Below are 25721 nucleotides of genomic sequence, written 5' to 3' on the forward strand. Positions count from 1 at the left end.
CAATTTTATCAGAGATTTCCTTATCAGCAAAAAAAGAGTTCGTCCTCCACCTCAAACATAAAAATGTTGACATACGTGGGTGCCACGGACAATCCCATGGCACACCCCCGGGTCTGGAGGAAGAATTCGCTGTCAAATAAAAAGACATTTTTGGTAAGGATCAACTCCAATAAATGTACAATGATGTCAGTGGATTCTGGACTGAAGTCTCCTGAAGAACGTAGCAGTCTGTGGACAGCAGCCATGCCGTCTGAATGGGGTATAACTGTATGCAGACTTGAAATATCAGCTGTTATAAGCCAGATATCAGGTGGGAGTGTTCTAAATTCCTGGAGTTTCAATAAGAGAGTCGTGGTGTCCAACAGAAAGTGAGGATGGGTTCTTATAAGAGGTTGAAGAATGGAATCCAAGAGTACTGAAGATGGTTGAAATAGAGATCCGCGTGCTGCAATAATGGGTCGGCCAGGAGGAGGTATGCCTTTATGTACTTTTAGGAAGGTATAAAGTAGTGGTACCAATGGATTTTAAGAGACCAGTATGTCATGGACCTCGTCACTAATGATGTGGGCATCTTTTGCCAATAAAAAAGTCTCTTTCAATTCCTTGGTAAACCACGCAGTGGGGTCACCACAGAGCTTGCTGTACACACCTGGTTCACCCAATTGGCGTACAATCTCTTTCCTGTAATCAGTAATGTCCTGCAAGACAATGCCTCCGCCTTTGTCAGTGGGGCGTATGATTTAAGAATCATTTTTACTTAAGACAGTCAGGGCATTGCGTTCAGCCAGCGAGAGGTTATGGTGCTGAATCCTGGGTTCAGATTTAATAGAGGATACATCCTCATCCATCAATCTCATAAAAGTCTTGATACTGGCATTATTGGAGAGGGGGTCAAATTTAGAAGGTGCCTTAAATTGTTTACATTTTTCTGGTATTACTGGAGCTACCAATGCTGTGTCAGTTTTGTTGTGGAAGTATTCTTTTAATTTCAACTTCCGCTGTAATTGATGCCTTTCCACTTGCCATTTAAGATCATCAAATTTATTTGTAGGGATAAATGAAAGACCCTTCGAAAGTAATGAAACTTTAGGTTCAGTCAGATCATGGCTGGAGAGGTTGAAAATCAGTTCTTTTTGTTTGTTATCGGAGGTTTTTTGTTTCCTCTGCCGCTTCCACTGGCCTCCCCTCCGGGTTGGTAGTTTTTTTGGCGGCCCATGGTTATGGATTGCCATGCTCAGTGGTGCTGATGGACCCCTTTGATGGCTAGCCCTTCTTTCGCTATCACTAGCTGAGCTGTTACCTTCTGCTGAAGTATCTGTGTCGACAGCATATCTTGGATAGCGGTTACTTCTGAAGAAGGGTCGTATTTTTTCCTCTTCTGCATAATTACCGGACAGCCACTTATAGACTTGGTGGTTTTCATAATCCTTGTTGACTTTGAGCAATTTTTCTTTTTTTAAATTTGATTAAGTCCCTCTTGTAAATTGCTAGCTGGTTGGTAAGTTTAGCCAACCAATCTGTGTTGGAGTCCGAAGTTAACTCAGGCATATTGGTGGCTTCAAATGCCTCAATCTTGGTTTTCGTAGTTAACACTTCTTTGTTGGAATACTCTATTACTACCAACATTAAATCTGAGGAACATTTATTCAATATAGAGATTGAATACTATTTGCAGCAGAAACTGGGGTCAAAACACTTTTGAAAGTGGGGCAATTCCGAATCCGGAAGCCGTGTGGACTTTTTTTGGATTTAAAATAATCACTAAGAGTGATTGCATGGAATTGATAATCAATCTCACGTTTTTTTCATTTTCAATAATTCTTTGTACAGCATTTCAGGGGAATTAGCCTCAGCTAGATCGAGTAATTGATCCTTATGTAGGATATTTTCCATCTCAGATTGTGAGTAGCTTAAGAATTCTTGAATAGGAACCAGCAGAGGGTTGAATTGCTCCTTGCTGGTTTGCTGTGAAGCAGCCATGCTGTAACACTTTATGAAAGACAGGTGTCACAATCACCAGAAAGCACCAGTACACAGTGTGTGGATAAGAGGTTAAAAAGGTAACTCCAGCAAATAAGCAAAGGACGCACGGACGTGATGATGTCATCACGGCATGCCGGCTGCGTGATGTTGCCACAGATGAGCGTATGATGATGTCGTTGTGGAGGACGCGACGGGATGGCGCTGCACCTGATTAATTAAGGAGGTATAAAGGTAAGCTTCTGTATCCCACTCATTGTATCCTGACGAAATTTCCTTGTTTGAGAAATGAAACGTTGATGTGACCCACGCCTCTGTGTCCGTTTTGGGGGAACCGAGTGCCACCAGTTGGAAGTGTGTGTGTATAATGATATAATTTTTTTTTTTTTTTGAGAAAGGCACACTATTCAGATGAAGATTTGAGAATGCAAGCAGCCAATGATAGGACCAGCACATCCACTTGATGAAGAAAGCAGAAAAGCATACAGTATGTGCTGGTTTTCATCCTTGCTGGCGGGTCGCCAGAACGTACACGCTGGCGACCCGCCAGCAGCCTCGCCAGCGAGGAGACTGAGACGCGCGTGCGTCTCACGCGCACGCGCGTCTCAGTCTCCGTCGCTAGCGCGACGGAAACCCTGTCCGTCTCCGCCTCAGGGAGACGGACAGGGTTAGGGGGGGTTAGGGGGGGTGCGGGCAGGCGGCGGGGACCCCGGGTTACCGCCGGCAAGCCGGCGGGGACCCGGGGGAACGAATGGAAGCGCCGTCGGAAGGGGACGCGCGCGCCGCTCGTGCGCGCGCGTCCCCTTCTCACCATCGCCATGGCGCTGGCGGGGGATGGCGGCTGGCGACGCCAGCGCCATCCCCTGCAAAGATGGGAAAAGACCCATCTGTATGTATGCTTTTCTGCTTTCTTCATCAAGTGGACGTGGGCGTCAGCTCGCATTCACTATGCTCACCATGCTTCAGGCAGGGGGCCTCGCTACGCTCGGCACACTATTTTATTCTCCCACCACATGGATGGTAGGGCATGATATACTGCCTGTCAGCACACTTTGGCTCAAAAAACAGAAAAAAAAACATGTGGACCTTATGACCCTGTAGACCTAACCCATGTTGACCTTAAGTCATGTCAACCTAAATGCATGTCTACCTAATGGTATCGATCATCATGCTGGTGACCAAATGACCGTATCCCAAATAAAACACACAGACACCAGAGTAATAAAACTTTAATACATACTACATTCAATCACACTATACTCACCCAGGGGTTCCATCATACACTGGTCCTCTTCTTCAGTCGAAATCAAAGTGCGGGTACCTGCGTAAGGTAATTCTACTTACTGAGGTGTAGGGCATAGATTGCATCCTCTTTTCTCCGAAGTAGCATCCCGGCAGGTAAATTACTGGAGAGAAGCCGAAACTATTTTCTATACATTCTTTGCTCCTCTCTGGAACAGGAAGTTAGTCTCGCCCAACCGTCAATCAGGAGCAGCCTCCTGGAAAATTCCGCTCCTGATTAGCTGATATTTTTTGTTATTTATTTGTTTGTTTTTCTTTCCCCCTGACAGCATTGCATCGATTACAAAGATCCAAATGGGTACGAAATCGGGAAATACAAATGAGAAAAATGTGACAGCTTCCTAAATTTGCTGTATTTTTTTCGTACTTTTGGGTATTTTATGGTCAATTCCGTTCATACCCTATTTGGCCACTATTATTAAGTTTCCCCCATTCTGTCACTTTAGAGAGAAATGTGGCTGTAGTATCTATATTTCCAATAGTATCCAGTCAAAAACAAATGCAAGTTAGATGCTTCACTTAAGTCCGCTCCATTGGGTCGATTCAGAACTGATCGAATGGCTGTAAATTTGCAGGCTGGGCGACTACCAATACACTGCGCATAAGTACAGTTTACAGTATGTTTGTGTGAGAACATCCTGCAATGAAATCCTGCAACTGTAAGTAATTGCATGCTGATCTCATGGTGATTGACAGGAGGTAGGTGTCTGGGAGTGGTAACTGCCGCTTAGTGGGAGTGCTAAGAAGAGCAAAGGCGTGCCTATGAAAATGCTGGGACTGTATGGGAACTACTAGGCGTGCATAAGCGTTCTAAAGGAGGGTGTGTGACATCTGCTCCAGGCCGGATCTACCTTTTTCCATCAAGTTGCCGAGTAAGTCCAGAGCTACATGGTGTCTAGGATGACTTGTGCCCAGTGTAAGAATCATTCGATGGTGAGCTTGTTACGTTAAGTTTTGGACATAACCGTACACATCCATACACACAGCGAGATTCGCCAGCTGAGCTTTCACTCTAGCAGTGTGGCGTCTTAACTGAATGCTGGCCATATGTATTCTTGGCTATGCGATCAGGTCTGAATCAAGCCCCATATCAGGAGATACCACACACTAATTGGCTCATATAGAGCTTTAAAGACTGAGGTGTTCCCATGAGAAGTGTCCAGGGAAGGACTGGCCAACAAAGATACAGGAGGAACCCAAGGTCAGTCCAACTGCCTGGACCTCCACCTCCTCTTCTAGGGATGATATTCCAGACTGCCACATCCCTAAACATGGGCCCCTACCACTGAATTCTGCTGGTGGGCCCTTCATGCCTCAGGTAGACAATGGAGGCACCAAAAGTCAATCATAAATGATCACTTTATTATTAGCAGAACATACAGACAACTTACTATTTGTTTTAATGAATATGATTTAAGTGGATTAGTTTTATGAACAGCTTGAGCTAGTGCATATACCGCCATGTAGGCATAGCGGGGTGTGATATCAGCAACGCCATGAAATAATGACAGGAGATCTTTTTTGTCGGTGCAGTTAACACCAGAAATATCGTAAATCTCTTGATAAACAGTATTTTTGTATGTGTTTGGGGAAAGACAATTAAAAGCACAAAGCCAAATATCTTCCAGAATTGCGTCATCCGGTCGGTTAGAAGGGTCTGCATTTGCAATAAAATTATTCATTCTGGGAAATGTTTTGGAATTCAACATAAGAATCAAGCTGCAATTTACAGATGGGAAAAATGTCTCTTCCATCCATTTTATATCAGTCCATGATTCGTGGAGGATTAAAGTGATATTTTCAATAATAGTTTCAAAAACATCAAAACAGTCTATATAATTTAAGGAGAAAACCCCAATTATTACTATAATGCGCGCAGTATATTTACTAATCTGATACATTTTCTGTGTATTTATATTTATATTATTAGTCAATTTAATGATAAACTCAATGCAGATCCCGTGTGCAGTTATCATTTTACTCAGTTCTTGTAATTCCATGTCCCCGCTGCCATCACTTGGTGTAATGACTCCAATCCAATTCCAGCCAAAATTTAGCAGACACCTAACAATAGCTGCATACAGGCCCCGATGATCTGGGACAATCTGGAAAAAGGTGGGATATAATACTCTGTCACTTAGGGCAAGGTTAGTGGTTCCATAATTGATCTGGGGAAGAGACCATAATAGCAAATATTGTAAATATACTTAATTTTTTAAATTTTTTACTCCTTTGAAGCCATGACATTTGTAATGGACAAGAGTAAACCTACCGACAATAGATTCACAATTTACATTTCAGTAAAGTTGGACACTGAGCTCATAGCTACCCTAACAAAAACATCCCACCAAACATGCACAAAGACTACTTGTACGTGGACCTGAGACCACACTACCTCATCCCTTCCCCCATGGGCTAGCTCTTGGCTATTTAAATCCATTGCAGAGATTTTTGGAGTATCTGGAATCAATACATGTACAGATGCCTTCTTCTTCTGTGACTTCAGTTGCTCCTTTAGCCCCTCCCATGTGCTTCAGGTCCTGGGAGAATTACCAGGACAATGCATATTTTTCATATTAATTGTGCATCTCATTTGCCCAAGTAAAACAACTGGAAGTGATAAAGCTACTGTTCCTTTTTTGTCTACTCTCATCAATCTACGCCCCCCCCCCCCACACACACACACACACACTTCCTGTTGTTCCCCAAGGTTCTGTTCTTGGTCCCCTTCTTTTCTCTCTGTATATATCCACTGTAGGTGAGCTCATTAGCTCTTTGACTTCAAATACAATCGCTATGCTAATTATACCCACTTGCAATATTATATATATGGACCTCATCCTGGACCCATCAAACTGACCTATAACTGGAGTCGGGAAAGTGTGAACTTTTTAGACGTGGCCATTTCCATCATAAATGGGGCGATTTCCACCAATGTATTCTATAAAAGTACCGACAGGAACACCCTCCTACTGTCGAGTAGCCATCATCCTCCTCCCCTAAAAAAGGGTCTCGCCTACTCACAGATGTTAAGGGCAGCGCGCATTTGTAGCAACACAGAAGATCTCCCTATAGAATTGGACCATATTGTCTCCAAGTTACAAGAGCTAAAGGCTTCTAAACAAAAAGTCTTAAAACTACAGGAATTCCCTTCTTAAACCAGCGGTCAGGAATCAGTCTTAGGGGGAAATTTACTAAAGGAAATTTATAAAAAGATAGTTGTATTTGTATTTAGAAATACACTTATTTTTGACATTTACTATCCCGAAAATACGGCAATTCGTATTCGTATTGATGTGCTATCAATACGAATACGAATTGCTGTATTTTCGGGATTGTATATGTCAAAAATAAGTGTATTTCTAAATACAAATACACCTATTTTTTACAAATTTCCTTTAGTAAATTTCCCCTAAGACTTTTCCCTGGACCACCACATATGATACCTACAGCCCAGTGTTGCCAGTGGCTAATAGAGCCTTGTGGCCCATCATCACCACTGATCCAGACCTAAAATGTTTCACTGCCACCAGGTCTATGGTTTGTTATCGACGTGGATGCAACTTGAGGGACAAATTGGTCCACACAGATATAACGGGATTTGACACCAGCTTACATCCTTCAGCCAGAGTTAAAGCTCATGGCTGTTACAAGTGCATCAAGTGTGTGACATGTCAATATTTAATCACGGGCCACTCATTCAAACATCCGCATACCCAGAAGGAGTTCAAGATCAATCATGTGTTGACCTGCAGCACTAAATATATTATTTACATCATCATCTGCCCCTGTGGACTGAACTACGTCGGGATGTCGACTAGGCAGCTCAAGGAATGAATGGCCATGCACAGATCGGCAATCAAGGCCGCTCTGGCAGATAAACCCAATGACCAGCCAGTCACTGTTCATTTTAAAATGTGTGGTCATGCACTGTCCTCTCTGCTTTACATGATCGTGGGTCACGTGCCTCCTCTAACCAGAGGTGGTGATCACCAAAGATTGTCATTAAAATTAGAGGCCTACTGGATCTTCCGCTTAGGGACAGTCTCCCCCAATGGCCTTAATGAGCGCATTTCGTGGAATGCGTTAATGTAATTAATGTACCCAGTTTCTGCATTTGCTGTTCCGACTTTCTGATTTATGCTTTATTGTTTGTATATGTTTCTGTATTTCCATGTTTTGCATTGTATTTATGCACTTTATTGACAAGTTGCAATTTATCCATAGCACTGCACGGATGATGTGTATTAGTGCTAGTACAACCCAGCGCAGTACCAATTGTGTTACTTTTGTTTTTAATTTCTCAGATCAGTGCTTCTGGAACCCAGGCACACTTCACACATTGGTTGCCTAGTAACACCATGCTGTTGGTGCGTGGCACGGCCGCGGCGGGTGGTAGCCCGGCAACCATTTACCGGAAGTTGGTCAGATGACGCCTTCCGCTTGGAAGTATGGAGGACGCCGCGGGTCCGGCGCACGATCTGTGCACTGCAATATAAGGTGTCAAGCCCCGTGAGTGCCACTCATTGGTCTCCGTCCCTGGCAGGGGCTGGCTGGCAACTTTTAGTCTGGGGGGTAACTACAGAGCACCGGCCCATAAGTAAAGGCCAAAAAATGGAGGTTTTCAGTACAAAAAAATAAATAAATAATATAAATAGATTTTTTTTAAATATTAAGACTGGCGTCTTATGTAATTAACTTATGGACCTCTCTCTCAGGGAAAGGGTGTGTGGCCAATTTAAAAGGGGGCATGTCCTTCACATTATGCCACACAGAATAAGCCAACTTCACATAGAGTGAGCCAAAATTCACACTATGTCACACAGAATAAGCCTTTTATGCACATGGACTTATGGTCTAAAATTCACATTATGCTGCGCAGTATGAGCCAAAATTAACTTTATGCCGCATGGAGTGGGCCACAATGCAGGGACAATGACAGCGGGATGACACAGGGTTCTAGGGTGGGATAGAGAGAGGCAGGGCGCTAGGGAGGTATAGAGACATAGGGTGCTAGGGAGGGCAGAGACAGATGCAGAGTGCTAGGGAGGGCAGAGACAGATGCAAAGCGCTAGGGATAGCAGAGAGACGCAGAGCGCTAGGGAGGGCAGAGACAGAGGCAGAGTGCTAGGGAGGGCAGAGACAGACGCAGAGTGCTAGGGAGGGCAGAGAGACACAGAGTGCTAGGGAGGGCAGAGACAGACGCAGAGTGCTAGGGTGGGCAGAGACAGATGCAGAGTGCTAGGGAGGGCAGAGACAGATGCAGAGTGCTAGGGAGGGCAGAGACAGACACAGAGTGCTAGGGAGGGCAGAGAGATTCAGGGCACTAGGGAGTGCAGAGAGGAGCAGGGCGCTAGGGAGACGTCAGGTGATAGGGAGGTCAGAGCTATGCAGGTTTGCGGTGGAAGCTGGGGAAAGGAGGAATTGGCTGGTACTGTATTAGGACAAGGAGTGATGCATATTAGAGGAGAGCCAGGGCAGACTAGGTGGGAGCTAGAGTAGGCTAGAAGGAAGCTGGTTACTGCACCAGCGAGTGAGGGGACTGGACAATAAAACGAGTGATATCATTCCTCAAAATGGCCCACACAGCAACCAGCAAGCAGTCTCCAAAACATGGCGGGCGCCATGTTACCATGCACAGTAGACTCTGGCACAATTTACTTTTTTGACTGGGTGACTAAAGTAATACAGTAGATCAAGGTGGGGCTGTAGATGTAGCTTATCTAGACTTTAGTAAGGCTTTTGAAACTGTCCCACATCGCAGACTGTTAAATAAACTTGAAAGCTTGGGATTGGATTCTAAGATGGTTGACTGGATAAGATCTTTGTTGCAGGACAGAAAACAGAGAGTTGTAGTAAACGGAGTACAGTCAAAGGAGAGAAAGGTTACAAGTGGGTACCCCAGGGATCGGTACTTGGACCAATGCTTTATTGGTGATATTGCAAATGGAACCGGGTAGACACAGAAGACACAGAAGATCTTCTGAAGAAACCACAAAATTTAATGAAGGCGAAACGCGTCAAGAGACCCCATGTTTGACTGACGGACTGCCAGTGGGTATGGACTTTTAAACAGCATTGCTTTGGAAGCTCTCTACATTGCCCTCCATTGCTCCCGCCATACAGTGAGCCTGGAACAGCCGAGGTCTCTAAGCCGCATGGATACACAGCAGTTTGAGACTTACTACAGCAGCAGCATTAAGACTGCAAACAAACGAGTGTCCGCCCCCAGCCGAGTGTGTATGGACTACTCGCAGACGCAGTTAAGTAAGCAGGTCTCACGCTGCGGTCTGCCTTCTGAACAGCACCTGCTGCACCCACGAATTCACTGAGTCGATTACCGTATGAGCTGGTATGTAACCATTTAAAATCATTATCACATTCTACAGGCTTTATCATCAAATCGCTACAATCTGATACCAACTATAACAGTTTCACCTAAGACTGTGAATACCAACTAAGTTACGAACTGTGGTTCTACACACTGAAGCATTTCTTGGGCAAAACAGTTATTTGAGCATCCATTTTTAAGAATTAATCGATTGCTGGACATTTAAACGGACATAACCAGTTCACTATATTTTTTTCCCACGGCTATCTCTGTCTAGTCATTTGTATGCTATATGTTATTATGATTGTTGATTGTGCATATTAATAAATGAACAAACCTGTTTAAGATTTATTAGGGTCATGTGCGCTCTCTTAAACACTATATTGTTTAAATCTGTATAAACTTTGGTCTATGTGGAGAGACACAGAGGTCCTCAATTGGGAGCTGCAATTGACACTATAAATAATTGAAACCTGTTCTTGAGACTCTTTGTGCGCCCGATCTAGTGGTCCCTTTTCTACTCCCCCTGTGGGTCGGGAAACTGTGTGTCGAAATACATCACACAGATCTCGTGAGACACATTGGTGGGGTGATTAGGAGCATTATTGTATTTTGATTATTGGATATATATGAATCTTGAGTTGAGTGCAAATGTAGAAAATGACCTCATTACAGGGGACAAGAAACCCTCATCAGAGATGATATTTGTTGTGCGTTTGTACTATGTTTGGATGTGGGAATTGTGCTGATGACACTTGGAATATTGGGTATGTTGTTAAGTTGCCAACGGATAGATGGACAGAATACCAATTGACAGATTCCACACATCCAAATGCCAATTTCTAATGGGGGTGATTCAGACTTGCACGTAGTGGGCCAAAATTGCTCTCACGGTCGATTAATTCGGTTTGTGCATGGTAGGTGGCCAATAGAATCATTCAGAGAAGATGAACCTTCAGCGTCTCTCCTACTAGTTCGCGACAGGGTACCGGGACACTAGCATTTTTTTTTTTTATAAAGACCCGGACTACTTCAGGAAAGAAGAGGACAGATCTTCACCGGAGGAGACTTGTAAGTATAATTTGCTTCCACAGGTCCCCTATGGATTTCTTCGCCCCCCCAGACCAGGACGCCGACACTGACCCGGACGCCAACACTGGACCCAAACCAGGACCAGGACGCCGGACCAAGATCGAGAGCTACCTACGGGCTCAAGATAGGTAAGTATCAGTATGTATGGGCTATGTATGTATTAAAGTTTTATTTGACTTATGTGTCAGTGTGATTTTATTTAACTATTGGCTTTGCTGTGGAACTAAAAGTCACAGCAAGCCCATTAATGGGCCGAATGCTGGGACTTGTGTTTCTCCAAGTCCCAGTATGCATTCAAGGCTTGCTGGGACTCATACTTCCACAACAAAACCCAATGGTTTAATCTATTTTTTTACACTTTATCAGCCCGGTGACCACAGCCCAGGGTCACAGGGGATAGCACCAGGCTTCAGCCTGGCCAGGAAAGTCCTGGAGGGGGGGGGACCCCTTTATCCCCACTCCCCCAGGACCCCTGGCCAGGCTGACTGGTCGGTAGAGTTATTGATTTGGCCACGGGACCTTATATAATAAGTGTCCCCCAGCTGTGGCATTACCCTGCTGGCTGGTTGGGGCTGGAGCTGGTTCTTGAAATACGGGGGAACCCTACTCATTTTGTCCCCTATATTTTGGGAACCGGCCCTGGAGCCTGGGCTGGTTTTAAAATTTGGGGAACCCCTATTTGGCCGGTTTCCTGATTTTTATTACCAGCCCCGGATCTTTCAGCCTGGTGCTGGTTAAGGCCATGGGGGGGGGGGGGAGAGGAGACCCCTCGCTGTTTTTTTAAATTTAATTATTTATTTTTCTATTTTTTTTACACATTGCAAACCTGCACGGATCTGATTGATCTGTGCAGACTGCCTGTACGAATTTGTATTAGCGGCCGTATACAGCATATGGCCGCTAATACGAATGAATACGACAATGGAGGTTTACAAAGCAGTTGTATCTGACACCACTATACAGAGACCACTGACCTGTGGGTACTTGTACACACTCAGTAACTGGGCCATCGCATGGCTTGTAAGGTAACTAGAATCACCTATAAATCCAGCCACTTTCCTGTGATCCTTACATGAGTAATTAGGAACGTCCATTGTTTCTCCAGACAATATCCGCAGAACATATTGTAATGATCTCTTTGGATGTCCACAACTGTTATATATGTGATAACCCAGAGTAATATTGGGGAGAAGATCGGGGTCCTTGTTGATCTCGTCTATTGCAAAGATAATTGCCAGGATGCTCTTGTACTCTTCATAATTAATACTGAGTAATAAGTAAGAATGTGCTTCATTTAGTAAATCAGTCATTAGCTTCATTTGTTCAGTTTTGGTAATATACTTTACCTGTATCCCAATATGTATTTAGATATCTCCCAGTAAGAAAACTCAAGGATGATAGTTGAGTAATCCGAGCTTTCTAACAAAGTGTTAGGTTTCGGGTGTGACCCCACCGCCGGGACTGCTGTTTAGGACAGCCACGGCAAAAACCCTACACTGCCTCTGTTGTACCCCCCAGGCTGGGTGACCGACTCCTGCAGGTATAGCTAGGCTTCGCCTGTAGCCGCCACGTTTGAATGGGTAGGTTATGCCCACCCAAGCTCCGGTGCAGCCAGGAGTTATGGAAGGACAAAGAGCCGGGGACCCCCCTAGGGTACGGTCAAGAGGAAAGCTGACTAAGGGACCTAACTAAAATTAATAAACGGCGACTTGCCGAACCCTGGCTAACGCAGCTAAGCGCCCCCGACCTGGTCGCCACAACCCGCGACAACCGTCGCCCAGGGAGCCAAACAAAATACAAGACCAAATATAAGAGCATACAAAGAACAGGGTAGACTGGGAACCCCAGGAAGACTGGGAGACAAGGGGAGGAGACGAGTGGGAGGCAATAGGCCGTCCCAACGTAAATGACCTGCCAATCTGGCGGACAGGAAAAAATATAAACAAGTGTAATAATCACAATGAAAGAGATGAGAATGAAACTACCCCAGTGGGGCAACTCACGACACAGGGTGGACCCAAGGGAAGAAGAGACCACGCAAGAGTCACTGGGAACAGCAGGGAAGCGGACCGGAGAGCAGCAGACAGATAGGTCCAAACAGGAGCTATCACCGGCGAGGACTGCAGGGCTGGCTTCCTAGATAAGGAGGCTAAGAGCCAATGAGGATGGCGGCCTGAGCCCCGCCTGTCCTAACGAGCCCCCTCCGACACCTGTGGTCTGTTCACTTTCGTGGTTTTCTTTCCCTGCCTGGCAGCGTCTGCCGTTGCTAAGCAATGGCGCTGCCGCGTCTCTGGCGCTGGGAGACGTGAGGCGGAAGGGCGGGCGTTATGTCTTAACGCCGCGTCCTCCGGCGTCCCTAGTTGCTGGGAGATGCGAGGAGAGAGGACGGGCGTCACGCTCCGACGCTGCGTCCTCCGGCGTCCCTGGTTGCTAGGCAACCGGACGTCGGAGCCGGAAGGACAGGCGGCTGAGCGAACATGCCGCTCTGTCCTTCCAGAAGTGCTCCCACGGCGCCTAACACAAAGGGATGATTCAAACCTGTTCAATCAGGTCTGAATTTGGCCCTGTATTGTATGGTGGGTGTCTGAGCATCTGTAAACCCCCTGTGTGAACACCTTTGGCATGTTGGCATGTATAACACTTGCCGAGACATTCGGTCAGTAATGAGAGGGAAGTGGGGTGGCAACAGGTAAACGCATAGTATTATATGGACATCCCCATAAAAATGCTGGCCATCCCCCTGCTAAGTCAGGTGGCTGATATCACATGGTGTCAGCACCCGCCTGAATATGGACTACAGGGGCCATCTGAAAAGTAAGTATTCATTTACTTTTCAGACTGAAGGCTGGATAAATCATTCGTTGGTGAGCGACTAACAAAGGATTTTGGTTATCTTCGCTTGGCTGTGAAGTCTTTGCTAACCATTAACATCTACACACACAGCGTACACATTCAATGGCAAGGCGGGATTTCACTATAGGGGGTCGGCATCCACCTGATCACTGCACGCTGCAAGTTCACACAACAGTCATCAGGTCTGAATCAGGCCCTTGATCTCTGAAAATATTTGAACTATAATGAGGATTATCAACAGGCTTCTCTCCTTATTTGGAGGCAAAAGAATATGATTGATACAAGGACAACTGTATATAGTATATGTTTTGCTAGAGTCGCACAATTTTGGGTATAATTGGCCAACAATTACTATTTGCTGACACCCTTATGTAGCAACTGATCCTATTGGGGTACATGTGCTTTGGAGAATTGGCTGGTATCATCTGCTAACTGTTCATTCCTGGGGTTTCTCACAGACTTTGCATGCCCACAGCAGAGAGGCAGGTGGTTCCCCAAACTCACCTCAGTAAATATCAAAATTAATATAAAAAATGTTCAATTATTTATCAGGAACTCTACTACTGTTTCTGTGTTTTTAGGCACAAAAAAACTTTAATAACAAAGCACACGTGTTGACACAATAGCATATATCTATAAATCTATATAATAAGTTGAAGAGTGTGTGTGTCTGTCATATTGCGGACACATCGTGGTACTCAGAGCTGCCAAATTTGGCTGCACTTCAAACTCTTTTTGGGATATTTCACTTAGAAATTGAAAAAACACCACGGTTCAATTTGCTTTTATTTATCATCTGGAAAAAGATGGACGATCTGGGAAACAGATGGCAAAGTAACAGCACCACACCTGGCATTGAGTATGACTGCAAACCAATTCTAAAATTATGGTGGAGGCTTTCAACAATTAAGAATTATTGGGGATATACATATACCACACATCACACACAAGTGCACATTGTACACACACAGCACACCACATATGCATACACAGCAAACCACACACATGTATACGTAACGCATCTCACACGCTTATACATAGGACAGATACACACAACACACCTACATAATACACCACATGCAGTACAACACACACCCACATACACTACAACACACACCAAAAAAAAAAACAGTACAACACACAAACCCACACAGAACACACACACTTGAACATTGCACATATGCACACAGCACACTACACAAACACATATATACATAGCACACCTCACACACTTACACATTGGACAGATGCACACAACACAAACACATACATACCACACCACATGCAGTATAAACACCCACCCACATACACTATAACACATTCCCAAAAACAGTACAAGACACAAACTCACACAGAATGCACACACTTAAACATTGCACACAGCACGCTACTCACACATATATACGTATCCATAGCACAACTCACACACTTACACATTGGACAGCTACACACAACACTGGGTTGCCTACCTGACCCGCTCCTTCAGTGAGAAAATGCTCTGCTCCTGGGCTTCCCTGGTAATGTATGATTGCCAGCACCTGTGGGGAGCCAGGTAATTAATAAGAAAGTTGTTTCGCCAAACGCCTGAATTTGCATGTGTGTGTGGATGTGTACAATTAATCATACACATGCATGCAGCCGCACGAGCGAGAAATCATTCAGTGGTCACTGACCATCCAATGACTTTTTCCCCGTCACTGATAAGGCAGGCTAAACTGACATTTATCCTGGTCATCAGCTGCCTCCCCAATCAGACATTGACACGCCTACGTGTGCAGGGGAATGCACAGTATCTTTATGGGAATGTCCATAACACGCTGGTTGTTCCTCTGCTTCCACCCCATGTCCGTCCCCATCCCTCCCACTAAGGAGTGACCGTCCCAGCGAGTGTGAAACCCACCAGAAAGCGTTCGCTCTGGGTGTTTGCACATAATCATAACTGCACAAACCAGTAACATCAGACAGGGGAGTGAATTCGGCCCGCAGCGAGCAGATCTGAATCACCCCCCTTTGCACATTACTTATTGAACCACCCTATTAATTCTGTAGTCACAATGCAGCTTTTAGAATATTATAAAACACATTCTGGTTGGAAAACATTAGGAAAGGATTAGTGGTCTCAAATGAAGAATGACTGTGTATACTCAGCAGGGACTGGTGACATCACTGTACGATATTGCTGATGACATCATTCAGTGTGCATGCACTACATCATTCACCCAGGAGTTCATGGGATATTATACACTGTGGCCCAAACTTTACAGCATAATCTTCTCAGTCATTGTAGCATAACAGCAATAAGACACACACACACACACACACACACACACATACACACACACACACTGTGACACTCAATCACACCTGGACATATACCTGATGGTAGCTACACACATGTTGTGGTGTCTTTCTCACTAAATGTATGTAATATGGTGCATGTCAGTGAGGACATGTGTGTTCCCTCTAATACTATGTTAGCCATGTGATAAAGTATGTATCCTTGAACTGAGCATAAACATCAAATTCAATTGTTTAAAAAACACAGCAAATACAGAACACAAAGACATAATGTACTTACAGTACACAGAAAGTGTTTAATAAAGGCATTTCCTCAAAATAATATTTCTCTGCAGTTCTGAAATGAGCTGATATTATTCCTCCTATGATGATGTCTCCTTCCTGGTAATACTTATACTCAAACACCAATCTCTGTGCAGTGAGGTTGCACTGAACGGCAGAGTACTGCTTTATACGTCCAGGTCCATAGCATGTTACCAGCAGGGATAGTGTGATCATATAAGAGGCAAAGTGTACAGGAGACCAGTACATGGTATACACAGGGTCCTCTCAGTACAAGGGATTACTGCCACCAGCTGCTTATATACATTATATGGGACTGATTTATCTTCAGAGCTTTGGCTGCAGAATAAGAAACCAATGCAATAATTGCATCATCAACTTAAAATAATATCTATATTTGATTACAATCATTTTACAATCAGACAGATTTCTTTATTCCCTTAATTTTAAAAATAAAAGGATTTCTAAAGTGTTTTTTTTTTTCAAATGCTTAATTTTAGTGAGTGTGCTGAGCCAATGAAGAGGACATGGGGGGTAATTCAGACCTGACTTCATGATGGCAAATTATCACAGTGGCCAATTATCAATATACTGCTGTCGAAGTCGAGTTACATACACGCCATTTTAGAGTGGTATGGCCGCCCTCTTGGTTTGCAGAGTTACGCAAATAACTTATAGGAACCAGGTTTTGTAATCAGGCGAACCCAGTGTGCTGCCATACTAATACACTTAAATTCATATCTCACCCTCACAAGTAATAAAATATAGATAGTCTGGCTTTAATGCACACGATCTTTCCTGTACATATTTCAAATCTATATGTTCCTTCTCTCATGCGCAGCGCTCCGGTCTTGGTTAAAAGTTAGCAACTCCTAACGGCCGACAGTTATGGATAAATTCCATAATTAATGGTCACTTTGCCACGAGATCAGTATAACCAGAAGATCCCGATCTTGCTGGTCTATAGTGTTTTTCTATGACCCCTATGACGACACCTGAAGACAAAGACACAGAAAGTGCATTCCCCTGCACCAATCTGTATAGCGTGTTGTAAGGTTCGCTACGCTTTGTTCACACGTATCTAGGAATAATAGACAGACACAGTAAGTAAACTGCGCACTTCACTTATTATCCATCTGGTTATTCTAATATCGACATTGATAATTGGGGGCTGCGTCTGGTCGTTACATACTTTAAAGTGCTGTCCTACACGCAGCACTTGAGCCTATACCAGCAAAAGGGTGGGAGTGAGGTCCTTAACCCTTGCTGGAAAGGCCAAGTCGGCGGCGGTACAGAGCTTGAAAGTTGCTAGCGAATGAATCTGAAGGACAATAAGTGAAGTTAATAATAATTTGTGTTTAAAGTATATACAGTGTTTTATATTGGGTCTGTTTACACTTCTGTTTGCCACAAGTAGTTTTAACAGGGTATTGTGTTTAAATTTCTTGAAGTTACGGTACATGTGCATGTGTAATATTTTCGCACGCGTGTAGGCAAAGGCCTGTGTTTGTTAAAGTGCATACAGGATTTCTTTCTGTGTAAAACTATAAACTGTTGTTATTAGTTACTGTAAGGCCAAGGACCCCACCATGTGGTGGCAGGTTTAAGCCCCATACAGTAAACATGAAGTGTCTGCAGTGTATTACAGTATGTAAGGAACGCACACATGTGCTTACGTTGGGCTTTTGAGCCTTTGTACATAACTTATGGAACAAGTACGGTATTAATTTCACATTTGTGCAAATCGCCGCTTCTGCGAATTACGGTCACAACTTGCAATACACTGTGGAACACGTGTGTGACCGATCAATCGGCGGCTTGTGAACATGATTAAGTAACAAAGACGCGTACATACGTGGCTGTTCGCGGGCACTGCACACATAGTAGCAAAGCAGTGGCTGGTATTAATTACAAGCACTATTAAGTAGTATATAAAAATACTGTTAATGGTGCAGTTATTAATACATAAAGATTAGTATTTTCGGATTGTTTTCAAAACAAGCAATTCAAACAGTATCTTTCCTATAGTTGTTTAAGCGGTTTATACTCACATAAGCATCTGGTGAGAAACTGCAAACCTGGGAAGGTTTTTCTATACAAAAATATTTTTTTTTTTATTGTTTTAAAAAGCCCAGAAATAAATAGAACCAAAGGTGACATTCTATGGGATGAGATGTGTGTTTTTTGGCGATTATTAGTAAAAAAAAATGGCGACATCGCATTTTTCCTTGAAATCGCATATTTAATAGGATGCGCTCAGGGATGGATATCGCATATTATGTGTGATAACTCATGCGGACTGAAAGTGTGTGTAAAAATCGCATTTTTATCGCATCCAGATGTTTTCGTACAGAAAAGTATACAAATCGCTTATTTAATGGGATGCATTTTCGTAAATCGCACTTTTAAGGTATCTAATAATCACACTGTTTTCAGACCAGGTTCTGTTGGGCGATTTGGGTGAGAACTCACTTTGGTCAAGTGCACAAATGGTTAATTTCAACACAGATGCCCTCAATTTCACTCAGAAACACCCCTACATATACCCCAACATCATTAAGGACACCTGTGAGGGTTTGAGACATGGAGACTTTGCAGAGTGGTTTGGAGTTGCTGATTTGTGATGTGGCCCATTTGGAGGAGCTGCGCAGGAGGGAGGAAGCTGGGCACCAGATCCAGGTAGCCCCCCGACTACTGCGTACCCCACGTATGTATCGTGCTCGGCTGTACCTGGACTCCCTCTCGGATCAACAGGTTGTGGGGATGTTTAGGCTGAACCGCAATAACCTGTTGGACTTATATGAGCAGGTGAGAGATGATTTGGGCCCTTTTGGGGGGGGCAACTATGCAGTGTCTGGGCTGCAGAAATTAATGTGTACCCTCTACTATTTAGCCACAGTCTCCACTCAGTCTGTGACCTCATGGTCCTAGGGGGTATCACAGCCCACTTTCTCTAAGCATTTGACTCAAGTGTTACTTGATTTAAAGAAGTTGTGGCGCACATACATCAGATTCCCACATTCTGAGTTGGAGTGGCAGGACCACAAGGTGGCTTTCTATAGACTCTCAGCATTCCCTCAATTGCTGGGATTTATAGACTGCACACACATTGGGATTAGGGCACCGCACGTGCGGGGATACGTCTATGTCAATCGGCGTGGGCGGCACTCTCTGAATGTTCAGGTGGTATGTGATGGTCATCTCAAAATCCTAAGTGTTGTAACAGGCTTCCCTGGGAACTGCCATGATGCCTATATTCTGAGGCACTCAGCCCTCTGCAACCGATTCAACCAACAACAAATGCCAGAGGGCTGGCTACTTGGTAAGTACATTTTTACATATTACCCTCTCTGTCCTTATTTGTACCTGCTCAAATGTGTGTGTGTTTCCAGTTTTACAAGCATATTGCTCTTGTCCCAGTGACTCCTGTTTGCACAATGCACATACCTTACCATATAAGGCAATAACTTCCTATCTGTAATTTAGGTGACTCAGGATATGGGTGTGTTTCCTGGCTCATGACACCTTTGCACTCCCCAGAGGGCCCTGCACAGCACCGGTATAATGAATCCCATATTGCAACCCGCAATGTGGTTGAGCGTACATTTGGTGTATTGAAAAGTAGATTCCGGTGTTTGGACCGGTCATCGGGTATGCTGCTTTAACACCCAGCAAAAGTAGTGATGATCATTCAGGCTTGCTGCATGTTACACAACATAGCCCTGTCCCAACCAGCCTATGTGGAGGAGGAACATGCAGCAGTCGTGCAGGAATCCCAACCTACCACACCTTGGGTAGTGAGGGGTACGCAGAGGGGGAATCTGGTGCATAAAGAAATCATCAGGCGTTACTTTTCTGGTAAGCACATGTGCCCTGTATTCCAACATGTACCTTTGCTGTAAGTGTACTCTTAAACAAATTATTTAGCAATACCATCTGTTTCCACCCACATTTAGAATAATACACAGAGCCCAACTGATGCAGCTGGTGGTGCTGACACACTATAACCATTACAGTCCGAACAATGAGTGCCAGAGCTTGCTGGAATATGTAGTTCCACAACCTTTGACGGGCCAGGAGTTACCCAACACTACTTTTCAGCAATCCCATGGCCATATACCATTACACCATTGTCATATTTCACACAACAATTATTTTAAAAATAATACACACACAAAATGGTATGCGTTTAGACATTTTTAATGCAGTATAGTATGTCATAAACAACCTGCTATTTTGTCACTCAAACATTCGTATTGTCGGGGGATGTTACAAGATGTATTGCATATTACATGCAAATAAAAAATATTAATAAAAAATTTACTATTTTTTCCCACCATCAGCCCACCCTAAACCACTTCTTGAAGCTGCACCCAGGCCACCCCGGGTCCTAATACTCCATTACTGGACAATACTTCCTTTGGTTAAGGACTACATTATTTTGTCCCCACATTATTTGACATATGTTTTACACCTGAATTTTTTTTTAGATTGTTATTAAACTATTTGACACATTACAACTGGTGGAAAATCTGTGGTATGTAGGCATGGCAGCTAAACCACCAGTACACCAATGTTTTTTGGCCCACATATATGTTAAGCTGCTAGAAAGAATGTTAAAGTGTTGATCAATATCAGCAGTTGTGGAACTACAAGGCCCAGCATTATGACCAATTTGAAAGTAGGAGTAGGCATTTTTTTTGCCTGACCTTGCTGGGCTATGTAGTTCCACCACAGCACTTTACTTAGCATAACAATACAAGTGAACATTACAGTTTGAAAACATTGCCATGTATGTTTAATATTTTTTTTTTAATATTGCATGTGGTCACACTTACCAGCTCTGGGTGGCGTCGCCGGCCTATCGGTATCCGCGACGTGCATGCCAGGCAGGACCTCAGGGGGTATGATTCTTTTGAGCTTGACCTCATAGGACGTGTAGCAGACAGTGGTGGGGCTTCCTCTGCCAGTCTTGGTGGCCTCCTCCAACTCCATTTTACTTTTGAGGTGTCTCTTTATATCGTTGAACCTCTTCTTGACCAGGCGCTTGTGCTGACTTACAGCGTTCACCGCCTGGGTGATGTCCTTCCACATAGCCCTTTTCCACTGTGCAGTGGTCTTGTGGTGACTTTTCCCCAGTAACCGGTCAAACACAGGTATGATAGCCCGGACAAGCGCAGCATTTTCCTCATAGGAGAATCTGACCTTTCTGCCACTTTTTGTGCGGCCAGCTTCTAACTCCTCCTCCTCATTTTCTACTCCAGCCATGTACTCCTCCTCCATGCCAGTGTCTTCGTCCTCCTCACCTCCATCTTCCTCCACCTCTGACATGTGGCCCTCCTGCAGCTGCTCTGGGGTATGGAATAGGTCCTGGGTGTAGGATGGGGATGCCAGCGGATCCTCCAACTCCTCCTGCTGGGGCTGGCCTTGCTGTGGCCATGCTGCCTGCCACACTGCTGCCACTCCCTGTAATGGAGGACGACCTCAGCAGTCCTCTGCTGCCTCTCCCACTTGGCTGGCTGCTGCCACTGCCTCCTCTGCCACTGCTCCCTCTGCCACTGCTCCCTCTGCCACTGCTCCCTCTGCAACTCCTCACTCTGCCACTCCTCACTCTGCCACCAACACCTCTTCCTCTGCTCACACTGCCACTGCTCCTCTCCATGCTCCTTACTTCCTATCAAAGAGTGAAATGGCGCCAGTGCCCCTTTATATATGGGGTGTGATGCATAATGGAGGGGACAGAGGTGGGCCAATAGGTTAGGGGGTTCTTAGTCATGCGGAGACAGTATTGTAAATCGCACTCCGGTTGGTCCAAAACTCGCACATGACCGGCGGAAGAAATCGCACTTTTATGTGTCATAAAATCGCACCACTTCGCCGCAACTCACACTACATCGCACTTTTCAGCCTCCAAATCGCATGCCATTAAATATGCGATTTATTACAAAAAAATGTGATTGAAAAAAGTGCAAAGAGCAGCGATGTGGAGCGAGATAAAAAAATGCGCTTTTATCTCATCCCATAGAATGTCACCCCAAGAGTGTTATAATAACACTGATCGTGGACCCAGCGTGTGAGTACACAGGGTTAACGGCGCATGGCGGTGTGACCCATAGTGCTAGAATTAGAAATAGGAAAGGGTGTTAAAGAGAACATTTTTTAACTGCCCCTTTCATAGGTATGCCTATTTGAATATATCAAGAGGGTAAAAGGAGCTGAAGCAGAACCAAGAGATCTGCCTATCCCCTCATTCAAAATACAGATTTTGCAGAATACAGGAAAACCACGTTTTCTTGTGTTCTGTGAAGTTGGCCGCACAGTTGTGGAATGTGACTAATGAACGCCGATGTACAGGCAGGGGTCAGACACAATATGGGATTGAGTAAAACAGGATCCTCGCAGATTGCGCTTCCTGCCTAATTGCAGAAAAGTGTTGGGTGTGTTTTGAGTGCTTCTCACGAACAAACCACACACCAGCTTTTCTAGCTGTGAACTACTAATTCTCATAAACCAAAGGTTACGTAGAGAGGTATTGGAACAATGGGAAATAGTGGCTCACACAGGGAGGTTGTGCTACATAGGGAAGAACTAAGCCGACCCAAGGGTCAGCTGCGTTTATAATGAAAATGAAATATGGAGAATAACTCCCATTGAAAAATGGAAAGAGATGACACAAGGCAGCAAAGTAGAATTTTCCAGTGTTGGCAGTTTTGATCCAGAAGTGTTATCAGCAGTCAAAGATAAGATATGTCTGTTTTAATCACTCAAGGCGGGAGTTGAGCATAATAAATGTTTAAACTTGTGGAAAAAGGAAAGTCAAATTAAAAGGGAAGATGGGTGTTTGTCAGATGTAAATGCAATCTGCCCCAGGAATGCAAATGCACCTCCCCCAGTGGAAGCAGTTACCGCCAAAAGGGAAACAGACAAAATTGTGAAGATGAATAACCTGTACACTATTTTTACCCCCCATAAGGAAAATACAGGAACAGATTAGAGGTTGCTGACATCAGCTATCTCTTGCAAAATTAACAGAAAAGAGATAAGGGCTGAGACAGCCAAATCTGCTGCTGCCATCCTAGCAGAGGAGATGGGTGATGCCAGCAACACATACAGGTATAGATACAGGTAAGAGATACAGGTAAGCACACACAACACAGCACAGAGACAGTTATTACCAGAGCAGTGTCCAATGGTGCTAAAGGGGTACAAATCTAACCTTTGCACACAGTGGAGGCTCCTTGTGGAAAGGGAGACAGAGATGAGGTGATGCCTGTAAAGTTTAGTAACATGCACAATACTTGGACACGATTGGAACTTCGTTCCATTATCTCAGATTTCCCTGATCCTAGAGGAGATCTGGCACTTTGTCAGAAATTCATAAAGGATCTGGGAAATTCAGAATAAGGATTGGCAGAGCATGTTGAGAGCTTGCCTCCCTTCACACATAGACATCCCGGAATTCATTTGAGATAGTGGTGTGGAGGGTGATAAGACTTTGACTGAGGAAGGCAACCAGGAAAATATGCACCTAATAAATCTACAATTGGGTGTATATTTCCCGGCGACGATTGAATATAACCGGACACTCACTATTAAACAAAAGGATAGTGAATCTGCCAGCGAATATTTCAACTGTGCCTTACAGGCAGTGTCAAAACACACTGTTATCACTGACGTCAAGGACAACACACACTTTAGGGGAATGATTGTTTCTTTGCTGATAGAAGGTCTTAAGGAAGAGTTGAAGACCAGGGTAGAAACTTTGTTCCCCAACTGGAGAAGTATGACAATAGATACCTTAAGAAAATCTGCCATTGATCATGACAAAAGTATTAAGAAGTATAGACAAACACTGACTGAGAAAGAAGTGACTGATAACATCCAGACAGTCAACAGGACCCCAAACAAACGCACACAATATACGACACCTAAATATGCAGGCAGGAAGCAAATGGAGTGCTTCATCTGCTGTAAAGAGGGACACATAGCCAGAAACTGCAAGTCAGGGAACCCTAGGATAAATAACACACATAGAAGGGACTGGGAGCCACACCGAGAGGAGACATATAGGTATCCATATAGGTATCCACCACAAAGATAAGGGAAGGAGACCGACAGGTCACAACACATGACGCTTGCCCCACCTGTTAGTCGACGCCACCCTAAAGGTGACACCAATGTACTAGTAGGAAGTAGATCATACTTGCATCCTACAACCAGGTAACCTGATATATTTGAGGGAGGAGCCTCAGATATGGGAAAATGTAAGTGTACCAAGCAAATGGTAGTTACAATTGGGGTAACGGGAAAAGTGCAGCATTACCCATTGATGAAATCAACAGAGATTATCATCGGGCCCTTGCATACCAAATATTATTTTCTGTTGGCTGCAGCGGCTCTGACTAATCTTCTAGGTAGAGACCTGCCCATAAAAATGAGCTATGTCATCTTCTGGGTTCCAGAAGATTCATAACTTGGATACAACGGGACAAAGGTGCACAATAGGTGCAGAATTAGATAGACCTCAGTGATTAATGCTGCACTCTCCTGTTATAGTTTCTAGCCCATCTAAGGTAGCTGAAATTACAGCTTAAATACAGAGTTCCCTTTGAACTAAAGATGGGCAGGACACTGGATTAATGGCAAAAGTAGCTCCAATAGAAATCTGTTTAAAAGCACGCAGGATAGCGCCCAAAATACTACATCAGCATGTAAAATCTGAGATCAAGCTGCGAGTGTACCCAGTGATATAGCGAGGTCACAACAGTGAATTTTAGTTCATAACCCTAGCATGGCCAATAGTCTCACCACCTGTGTAAAAGAGTAGAGGGGGGGCTTACAGATTAGAACAGAATTTAAGGGATAAAAGCAAAATAGTTGAGAGCCAATCCCCCATAGTGCTAAATCCTGCTGTCATCCAAATGAAAAATCATGTTGCAATGTACCAATACCACCGCCATTGATTTATTTTGCTTTGATTTTTCTTACTCTCTTCTGTTCCCCAGCCCTAAAACCTCCTCCCAGGTATTGCATAACTGCGTATAGTCCGTTCAGCACATAAATGGCACGACACCGATACAGTGAGTCAATGATTTATTGGTATGTCCTGACTCATCACTGCCATCAGTGGATGACACTAGAAAACTACTGATTATTCCACAGAGACAAGACATAAGGTATCGAAGGACAAATTGCAGTTATGCCAGACCAGGATGAAAAATCTGGGACACTATTAATCAAAACTGATATACCCCACAAATGATAGATTCCAAATGATTCAAGACAATACTGTTGTAGACCCAGCAGACAATATATGTATTACGAATGTTCAGTATTCCATAAAACAGTACCAGTGGACAAAAATAATAGTTACACTGTTTCCGTAACCTTAATCACTTGTTCCTTTGTTCATGTTACCCCTGGCAACCACGGCAATAATTTTATGAATAGCAGTACAAGAAGTGTCCAAGGCATTCCCTTTCACAGAGAATGGAAAAGGTTGTAAAAAGCATTTACATAAGAATAGGTGCAACCACAAACCCATGCCTTCACAGACAAGTTTGGATAGTGACAAGATGGAATC

Source organism: Crinia signifera, chromosome 1 (genome assembly GCF_055691185.1).
Source record: "Crinia signifera chromosome 1, ASM5569118v1, whole genome shotgun sequence".
NCBI lineage: Eukaryota > Metazoa > Chordata > Amphibia > Anura > Myobatrachidae > Crinia > Crinia signifera.